The sequence below is a fragment of the Ambystoma mexicanum genome, chromosome 14 (assembly GCF_040938575.1).
Source record: "Ambystoma mexicanum isolate Mex_15411 chromosome 14, UKY_AmexF1_1, whole genome shotgun sequence".
NCBI classification, from domain to species: domain Eukaryota; kingdom Metazoa; phylum Chordata; class Amphibia; order Caudata; family Ambystomatidae; genus Ambystoma; species Ambystoma mexicanum.
Window position 1 is genome coordinate 139,446,649 of NC_090940.1, and position 10,890 is coordinate 139,457,538.

Sequence of the window (10,890 nt, forward strand, 5' to 3'; positions counted from 1 at the left end):
TTACCAAAGTTACACAAAGTAACAGTCTTAATTAGTTCATTCAATCCATTTGAGCGGATATATGAAAATCAGATAAAATCTAGAAAAACTCGTTTGGTAAATACGAACCAAAAAATTGAACTAATATAGGTCACAATGTTATACATCACTAGTTTTACCTATATTTAGGCTTTCAACAGTATCTTTACTACCGCGCGAGTCGTACGTACACACTTAGATCAAACAAACCCAAGTAAAGACCACTTTGCAATATATAGAACAGTAACACCTAACAATTATATTGTGATCACGGTAGCGTTCCAAACTACTAGTTCCATCATCCTTTAAGCGTGCAACAATAGACTGGCGATCACGTGTCGACAACTGTAGATCATGTGACCGTATATAAATTAGACTCAATTTCACTTCAAGCTTTGTTACCGAAGCCCGTGACAAGTCAGCCAGCGAGCGAATGCCTGCCGAGGACTAAAGAGCTAATAGAGGTAAAATATGCGCCCTTTCTGTTCGATTTCTAAAGGCAAATAGCCTTTCGATCCGAGTGATTGTAACAGGAAAATATCTTTTGCCTGCCTTTCCTGTCTTTTATACCTCCAGGAGTGTAACTAACCAATAGGCTTACACAGATTTAAAACAACGAAACCAATGAGTCCTTTTTTTGCATTAGAATGCATCCAATAATATGTTGGCTAGCAAACAGCTTCAGGGCACACTTAATACCAACGGCATAAAAACCGATGGGTTGTGGCAACAATGGATTTCAAAACAATAATAAAGACACTTGCAATGTTTGCGTGCCTCTCAGCCTCAATAGAGCTTCTATTTTACGAACATTCGTACAATTGTTTTTTCACACATTGAAGTGCTTTCGGGCTAACTTAGCTTCGGTGTTTTTTACCACAGGTAACTAATCTACTCACAGCCCTTCAGTCCAGCTTAAACTACTAGAAGACATCCGGCAACTTTCCACTAAGGCATTAACAACTATCAACAGCGGATGCTAATTTGTAAGTCATTACCCTTTTTTTCACTCTATTAAAAGAGGCCAGTGACGAACTGTAATATATTTAAATAGCGATACTAAATTATCCATAGGCGCTTTCTTTAAAGAGTTCCTTTAATTAATTTTAGGTACAAGCATCATAGAGCGCAATCCAAACACACCTGCGCTTGAAGATTCAAATGCAACAAGCTCAGACAAGCGAGACAAACGAAGAATTCCAGTCACATAGAACGTGTACATGTAAGTTTATTCAAAATATTTTGTAATTTCGCAAATTGTTTAAAGAGAATTTAGATCACAGGGTCTCATTAAGTGACATCAACCCAATACGAAAGTAGTTGTAAGTGTATTCAATATATTTCGAAATCTGGCAAATGGTCTAAAAAGAATTTAGATCACAGGGTCCCATTAAGTGACACCAACCCAAGACGAAAGTAGTAGTACAGTTTAGAGACACCGTTTGACTGTATATTTTCTCAATAGTCTAAATAGCTTAAGATGGTCTTAGTGGGGTAAAGGTAGGTTTAGCACAATATACAACTAGCCATCGCTCTTAAATTGAGTTTTTAGGGAGATATGCACCTTGGTCTGTCGTTTTCATTTTACAAAAACAAATGTTTTACAGCAAAGTCTTATATAAGATGAATATATTTACATTGATATATGAAAAATTATTTTGCAGATGTGTGTATGTACTAAATGGGGATCAAGATTGATCAACTACAAAGCAATTGGCGTCCTGAAGATGGCCTTACATTTATTTGGATGACCACCGTTGACAAAAGTGGTACATCACAACGGGCCGAAACATATGTCGACTGTTCTAGGAAAAACAAATGGTTTTTTCCTCTGTCACAAATGCACATTTCAAACAGCAATGTTATGTCTATAAAGATTTAGATTCACTTTAGAATTCCCCTGTTAGATGAGATGTATGTAGAATGAGTGGTATGATTGAGTGTTATTTCACAAATGTTGGTTTTTTAAAAACGTTTTATGACTATTAAAGAGACAGAACCCTTGTTACAATTTGAATTGTTCAGTGCAATTTTTTCTCCGCTGGCGATTTCCTAATCATTGATACAGTTAGGTTTCCTGATACTCTCTCCTAAGTTCCATACAAGACTAAAAGAGAGGGGTAGTCGATCTGATTCTCACTTGTTTTCTCTAAAGATTGTCCCTTCCTTCAGATCAGACCCCCCGTTATCAAAAAAGAGGGATTACCCATTACTTAAAACCAGACTGGCTGGAGCCTTCCCAGTGACTATGTTGTGGGTACGCCCTGTGGGTGGGACCTGGGTGAATGAAGTGTGTGACGAATATGCACTTCTTGTTGTGGATGTCTAGTTTCTGGTGTTTGACAGAATGACTGAGACAGCCCTGCCCGAAACTGCCATGAATACAGTGTGGAGTTTTGAATGGCTGGGTACTTGTCCTAATACACATAACTTGTCAGTGTCTGGAGAGAAGTGAATGGCATGAATGCACTATGCACCCGAGTGGCTGACTGCCTGCATGAATGAATGAATGCCCTTCTGACCGATTGGTTGCCTGAGTGTGACCCAGCAGAATGAATGGGAGATCAACTAGTATATCTCGGGGCCTCTCACTGCTAGAATTCGTGCTCAGAAGCTGAAGAGAAACTGGAGTTGAAACTGAAGCTTAACCTTGAAGCCCTGCTGGAAGAGAAGTCTTGCTGCTGCTCTACTTCGTCGATCTGAAAGCTGCTGTGTCTCCAAGGACTGACCCAGAGAGGTCCTGGTTAGGCGCCCTCTTCCCGAGCTACGAGGGACCATCGTGCACCAGCTGATCTTTGCCAAAGCTCCCTGGTAGACAGACCTACGACAGGCTGCCAACCGGAGACGGGGACCGCCGCAGAATCACAAGGAGAAGCACTGAACACTGTTGTCCATCACCGTCGACAACCGCCGTCGCCGACCCGGGTCGCCATGCTCCCTTTCCCTAAGTAACATTTGATCCAAGGACGCTCTTGCCTGCACCGTCGACCACTTAGTCCCGCCAGAGAAAGTCGCGGCCGCCGATGCGCCGAGGAGCTTCCGCCAGTCGGTTTCCCGCCACCTGACGACCGTAGACACACCGGACGACTCAATGTCATTGCTGGGCCACAGTTCTTCACAATCTCTTTGCGGTCCTGAACTATCGTCACCGAGGTGCCGCGCACACCTCTTCCTTGCAGGACGCCAACACTCCGTCGTCGACGAGCACCGCTAGGAATAAAGCTTCCACCTCCCTGCCATCGTTCAACTCTTTTTCCTCGTGGGATCTCGACGATCCGTGGCTCCTGCCTTAAAGGGAGCCGCTCAAGAAGGATCCGTCTACGACCAGACGACGAACTCTGCTATTCCAGGTACATTGGGGTTGTAGAACTATTGTAGAATGAAATAAGACTTCTAGAACAATATATGGACTGGGCTTGTGATATATCTTTACTTTACAGGTTGCCCAGATGGGAGGATCTCCATACAGAACTGTCTCTAGTTGGTAGGGGCCAGTATTCTGCCAATTGTTCTAACCAACTAACTGCTTTCCTCCTATGTCTATTGTTGGTTGCCTTTATTAAGTGATCTGTGTGACATCTGACCAGAGTATAGTTGATGCACTTTAATGAGATCCAATAATAATTGTGGTACCACTTTAGAACTGTATATATTTGCCATTGTAGATTTTCTGAGCACAAAGTGAGTTATTGTGATAGTGTACAAAACCTTGAACTTAATTATATAAAGACTGTTTTAACTAATACAGTGTGTGGACATTCCTTTGTGGGGGCTTGGGGACTACACTGTACTTAAGAACCAGCCTGCATCACCTCCTGAGAAGCTAGGCCTTGATTGCTTTCCCATTGCTACCACAATAGAGAATCTTGGCTTGGGTCCTCTGTGCCTCTCCTCTATCATATAGAGAGCAGAAGTACAGAACCCCCCTCCAGTCATTACACTAAGCAGAGGAAATAAAGGTATATATTTTTTCCTTGGTTAACAGTTAAAGGGATAAGCAGGTTAGGAGTGATATGTGGTTAACTGTTTCTTTTTTTTTCTTCTTCCCTGCTGCAGATATCCTGAGTGTGCTGAAGGAATCTGTTACTTTGTTATTTTATCCACTTCCCCTTTTCCCTGGGGGTGTTGTGTGCTCAACTGTACTTTGAGTGGTTGAGTGCTCCACACCTTTGAAGGTCTGTCGGGGTTCAGCAGCTCCTGCAGGCCTTCAATCAAGACTCAGCCTGACAGTATGAAAGGCCACCATTTCTGAGTCTGCCCGAGCTGTCCTGGTTACTGAGGAGACCTCAATGGGTGTTTTGGGAGGTATAATTCGAGATTCGAGAGTTGAGGGAAGAGTTGAAGATATCCCACAAGGAAAATGAGAAATTAAGTAAGAAGATGGAAGAGTTAAGTGAGAAGGTCACTCATTTGCAGGAAGTAGAGACGAGAAGGTTGAGAGGTAGAGGGAATCCTCCTGTGTTGTATAGGGTGGATGAGGACAGTTATCAGGCAGAGAATAGTGGGGCGGTGGTTGGAGTCCGGCCTTATCTTATGCCTGTACCTTGAACGTTTTGGTGGTGAGGCCAAGAAATTTCAGACTTTCATTACTCAATGTGAACTCCATTTCCTTAGTCGTCCAGAGGTATTCTCAACTGAAACAGCAAAGGTAACGTTCATTTTGTCCTAACTGTCTAGTGAGGCAGCCACCTGGGCGGGTCTTTTAGAAAATTGTAAACATGCTGCGTTAAGGAATTTTGAGTTTCGTAAAATGTTTGATCGACATCAGGTGTCTTTGGAAGTGGATGGGGAACTATTAGATCTGCCGAAGGAAAGACAGGATTTAGTTTTGTACATTACCCAATTCAAATATTTGTTGTTAGAAAGCAAACAGCCAGAGGAAAAAAGGTCCTCTCTTTCTTACAGGGGATTACGAGAGGAGCTGAAAGATGCTTTATAGAATGTTGTGAATAGACCTGCTTCCTGTGAGGGGTTAATTAACTTGGTTATTCAATTAGATTTTTGTTTAAATGAGAGAAAGGTTGAGCCTGAGGAGGGCTCAGGGAGAGAGTAGGAGTTTGGCTAGAGGGGATCATCACTCCAGGACAGAATTTGTTAATAAGGAGTTTAAGAGTCGGGTTTGGAGAACAAGGGATCAGATCAGGGGTCCAGGATCAGAGGCCCTCTAACTAAGGAGGAGGAGAGGAGACGTGCAAGGGAGTCGTTTCTTACCTGTAACTCCATTTCTCCAGCGTTAGTATCTTTCATGAATTCACATGCTGTGAATATTCCCCGTCAGGCTGGGAAAGCTTGGTAACTTTAATTTAGCGTTTTCCCTATGGAAAACCTTTACACTTCAGTGTCCTATGGACATTCTTTTTGGGTGTTATAGGCTACACCAATAGGACGTCTGATATAAATAGCCCGCCCCCGCGGCTTCCCTTCAGATTTAAACCTCTAATGTAGAGGGAACCCGACCAAGGTTTTCCTGCAGGGGCGGCTGGCGGGCGCATGTGAATGCATGAAAGATACCAACGCTGGAGAAATGGAGTTACAGGTAAGAAACTACTCCCATCTCCAGAATTGGATATTGCATGGATTCACATGCTGTGATAGCAGTATGACCAATGTGTGGTGGTGTATCACAGGCAAACCAACCAATAACACGCTTTGAAATGCATAAGAACAAAAATCCAGCAAGTGATAGAGTAACATAAAACACCCCTGAAGCTGCAGGGCCTACCTTACTGAAACAGGTGTTGGAGAAACGCCCGTCCCACCTGCACATCTGCCACATGTTGCTGTCCCAGACTGTAGTGCCTGGTAAAGGTATGCGGCACCACACAGGAAGCCGCATGGCAAATGTCCACCAGCGGTATACCAGACCATAGCACCGCTGATGACACCGTGGACCGTGTAGAATGAGCCTTTGGAGTGCCCCTCAAATGCTTGCCAGCTTTTATGTGACAAAATGAAATTGTAGACGAGACCCACTGGGAAAGCCCTTGCTTGGAAGTAGATTTCCCCTTGCTGGAGGGACCAAATGCCACAAACAGCTGCCTCAACTTCCAGAAGTCTTGGGTACGGTTCAGATAAAATGTCAGCGCCCTCTTAACGTCCAGAGAATGAAGGGCCTTTTCTTCCGGCATGGACGCAATAGCAAAGAATATGGGCAAGGCAACAGAAGCAAGTTTATGAAATGCCGACGGCACTTTTGGAATAAAGTGAGGGTTAGTAGCCAGGATAACTTTGTCCTCCAGAAACCTCAGATGAGGCGGGTCAGTCACCAGTGCATGCAATTCCGACACCGTCTGGCCGAGGTAATCGCCACTAGAAATGCCACCTTCCATGGGAGGAACTTCAAAGAAGCCGTCGACATGGGTTCTAACTAGGGGTGTACCAAATAGTACATTTACTATTCAGCCGAATACCGAATAGTTAGCCAAAATATTCGTCCGAAGCCGAATAGTGAGCCAAATAGTTGGTTAACTCTTGGAAGTTTCTGTTCAGGGGCGGTTTCTGTGTTCTTGCGCCCGCGTATTGTGTGTTCTTGTATGTGTGTACAGGAGCTAATAGGTAGGCCGTGGTGTGTGCTTTGATTATGATTACATCTGAGATAAGTGCTCCTGAGTAAAAGAGTTGGTGGTGTGGGGTGGTAAAAAAAAAAGAATTATAACTCAGCCGGTTGTGAAGTGGTTTATGTGACTGGGGGCCTAACTTTCTTGCTTTAATATTGTATACGTTTCAATTGGGTGAAGGAAAATTCGAGGCTGGGGATCTACAACCAACAAGGGAATGCCATATTGGAAAGTGTGGGGAGAGAAACATCATGCGAGGGAGGGTCCAGAGTGACCTGTCACCAGGAAAGCGAAATAGGGGCAATGCTTACAGGAAGAGTCTGTGGGCAGCAGCAACAGCATGAATACTCTCAGGGTACAATGCCAGCAAGAAAGTGGCGAACCACAGACACTCACTACCCTCCCGTCCACCTTTCTACCCTCCTGTCCCCAATGAACATGAGGTCAGTCCTGCCACCAACTCTGACGTGTGACCTACAATCTGGGGGCCGGCATTACATGAAGCTGCTGGCACTTCATTCATTTCACCACTAACAACTCCTTTAAGTGGCAATAGCAACTTTGTAAACCACAATGCAGCACAACCAGGGAACACACAAGTAACCACCCCAAAAATCCAACGATTTGCAATACGTACTGGTCCATATGTGGGCTTATATGGACAACAAATGTACTTGAACACCCAGCATGGTGACTCGTTATGCATCCTAAGGTCATTCTCTGCTGTGTGGATGCTGTTAGGACTTGCTGTGTAACAGCCACTGGCAATTAAAGGCCAGCAGGGACCTCTTAATACCTTAGCACCTCATCATGCTAACATTTCACTGGGCAAGGTGAAGCGTTTGTGGGAACCGAATAAAACATGCAAAGCTGCCAACCGCCAAATCTCATTAATTAGGGCGTCTGCTTAATTTTATAGGCCTGGGAGCTTTCTTAGCAGTTTTGCATCACAAAACAAGGTGCGAAAAGGCCACGCCAGTCTCAGAAGTTGCAAAGGGAAAGAAGCATACACCCACTCACCCATGCATTTTTCAAAGGTGGACACTTACCTGATGCCGCCTCGATGACCGTCCATCCTCAATCCTCTTCTGGTCATCTTCTCCCGGTCTCGGTGCACTGTTCCAATGCTTCCGGGTATTTGTCCCTGCAGCAGCCAGTAAGCCAACTGCTTACCGGCTGCTGTTGCTTTCCGACGGTTTTACTTTCTAGGATTGGCTATCGTCTCTCACACTGAGAGAAGATAGCTAATCATAGAAAGAGGACTTAAAAAATTAAATATATATTTTTTTTTAGCTTCGGCTTCGAGTAAATATTCCAGAAACATTCGGCCGAAGCCGAATAAGTGTTTTTCTGCCAAAATTCAGCCGAATACTTACTCAAAGATGAAGTTCGGTACACTCCTAGTTCTAACGGAGGCTCCATCAGAGCAGAGAGAACCACATTGAGGCTCCACACCGGCACAAACCGCTTCTCCGGAGTAAATGTCCAAAACAGCCGTTTAAGAAAATGTTTAACCAAGCGATCACTAAACAGAGGAGCAACATGGCGCCTTCTTGTGTACCTAGAAATCGCCGCCAAATGCACCTTGATGGAGGATAACGCCAGGCCCCCTTGCGCAAGATGTAACAAGTACGAGAGAACCTGAGCCGGAGAGACGTCCAACAGCTGCACCCCTGGACGGTCCTCACACGAGGCACAGAATCTCACCCATTTCCGACCATATGATACATTGGTAGAAGGGGCACTTGCCGCATCCAAGAACTGGCGATACCCTCGGGAGATACCTAGGTGACCGAACTCCGAGCGGTCAGGAGCCATGCCGCCAGGCTGAGAGATGCCGGATTGTGTTGCCACACTCTACCGTCTTCTTGAGACAAGATATCTTGGTCTGCACCAAGACGTAATGGCTCTTCCACCGCTAGATGAAGGAGATCCAAAAACCATGCCTGCCTGGGCCAGAACGGGGCCACCAAGATCACCCTGCACCGATACTTCCTCACCCACTGGATGGTTCTCCGAATCAGTGGAAACGCATACACGAAGAGGTCCGTCCACGGGAACGAGAACGCGTCCCCCATCGACGCTGGATGAGCCCTTCTGCTGGCAAACTTCAGGCACTGTTTGTTTTCCATCGTAGCAAACAAGTCTATCCGCGGAGACCCCCACCTTTGGAAGATTTTGTCCACCTGCTGCGTCTTCAACCACCACTCGTGCAGCTGACTGGCGTCTCTGCCGAGCTCGTCTGCCTGAACATTCAGAACCCCTGGCAGATGGAAAGCTAAAATATGGATCCCTTGAGCCAGAGACCAATGGCAAACTTCCTTCAACAGGACTCGGGAACGGCTTTAGGGCCCAGTGAACCGCTCTCAATTTGAGCTCATTGATATGTAACGCCATCTCTTCCCGAGACCATAGGCCTCGTACCTGCAACTCGCTGAGATGCACCCCCCACCATGCCTGGGAAGCGTCTGCCACGATCATGAACTGAAACTCTGGTTCCATACCCCGTACGAGATTGTTTGCGCAAGTCCACCACCAAAGGGATTCCAACAACCCCTCACCGACCACCAGCTTGTCTGACCATAACCCTTGACTTTGCGACCACCTGTCTGCGAGGAACTCCTGAACTGGTCTCATGAACAGGCAGCAATTGGGAAGGAGCGGGATACACAACGTCATGGCCCCCAACAGTGAAATGTAGCTTCGGATCGAGACCACAGTACCAATTATACACTCGCCCACTTTGGCTGGCAACTTCCCCACCCTCTCGCCGAACGGTTTCACCAGGTTGTCTTGGGTGAGAAACTGCACCCCGAGAAACACCAATTCCCTGGACGGCATCAAATAGGATTTTTCAAAGTTGACTGTGAATCCCAGCCATTGTAACAGGCCCATGGCCGCCATGAGAGACTCCCTTGCCCGCTCCGACGACCGACCCCTTACAAGCCAGTCGTCCAGGTAGGGGTACACATGATGGCCCTCTCTGGGGAGGAAGGCAGCCACGGGAGCCAGACACTTCGTAAACGTCCTGGGAGATGACTTCAGGCCAAACAGGAGGACCCGGAATTGGTAATGATCCTCGCCAACCACAAAACGCAGGAACTTGCAGTGCATCGGCCTCATCGGGATGTGAAAACAGACGTCTTGCAGATCCAACGAAGCCAAGAACTAACCCGTTTGCACTGAGAGGATGACATCCTGAAGTGTGAGCATCTTGAACTTCAGGTGCTGCAGATTCTTGTTGAGTGCCCGAAGATCTAGAAAGATCCACTTGTCGTTGGGCTTTTTCACGACGTAATATTGGGAGTACACCCCATGGCCTCGCTCCGCAACTGGAACTGGTTCTATCGCCCCTTTTTCTAGCATGAGTACCACCTCCTGCTGCAAGACTGGAAGATGGGGCTGCGCCACATACATCGGCAAAATAGGGAACGAAGGACGCCGAAACTCCGACGAGTGGCAGAGACGTACTGTATCCAGCACCCAGCGATCTGATGTTATAAATTGCCACGGGTCGCCAGCCTGCCCCCCAGCATACTGCCCACATGGCAGTCATTGTTGAGACTTTGACTGTCCTCTTTTAGCAGTCGAGGCTTGCAAACCTCTCTTGCGTCGAGCTTGAAAGTCCCTGCTTTTCTGCACTGACTGGGCCAAGCACCTATAGCCTTGTGATGAGTAGCCGGAGCGCCCGTAACTTCAATCTCTGGAGGAGGCAAACAAGGCATTACCAGCAGCTCCCCGAAACGGCCAAAAGGAGCGGAAAGGGCGGCCACTCTGCAAGGAACCTAAAGACTCCGACGTCTCAGTATCCTCTTTCATCCCCTTCAGGCCCTCATCTATCTTCTCCCTGAACAAATGTTCACCCTCACAGGGCATATCGACAACCTTGTACTGGACTTCTGGACAAAAATCTGTACACTACAGCCAGGCTTGCCATCGGAGCACCACACCATTATTAATCTGCTTAAACCCTGACTCCGCCAGGTCCACTGCGATATTGATGCTGTGGTTGGAGGCCTCCTCCCCCTCTCTAACCAACAGCATTGCCTCCTTACAGCGTTTCTCTGGGAGATGATCGAGATTCTGGGCCAGCCTGTGCCACATCTCCTGATCATATCTGGCCATAATGGCCAGGGAGTTTGCAGCTTTCACTGTAGTAGCCCCAACCGTCAGGACCTTCTTCTGAAACGCGTCCTATTTCCTGGCTTCGCTGTCCATGGGTGTGACACATTTGTGTTGGCTTCTGGCCTTACGGCTCACCACCACCGAAACCACCGACTAAGGCGCAGGCTGTGACACGAGACATCTGGGGGTG

The 10,890-nt window shown here is 46.7% G+C and overlaps 1 long non-coding RNA gene across 1 annotated transcript; it reads left to right on the forward strand.

Moving 5' to 3' along the window:
- Nucleotides 1–896: 896 nt before the first annotated feature.
- On the forward strand, nt 897–2,171 carry LOC138527259 (uncharacterized). Its single transcript, XR_011283837.1, has 3 exons — nt 897–1,004; nt 1,129–1,240; nt 1,683–2,171. It is a non-coding gene; the product is annotated as an uncharacterized lncRNA (long non-coding RNA).
- The last annotated feature ends 8,719 nt before the right edge of the window (nt 2,172–10,890 follow it).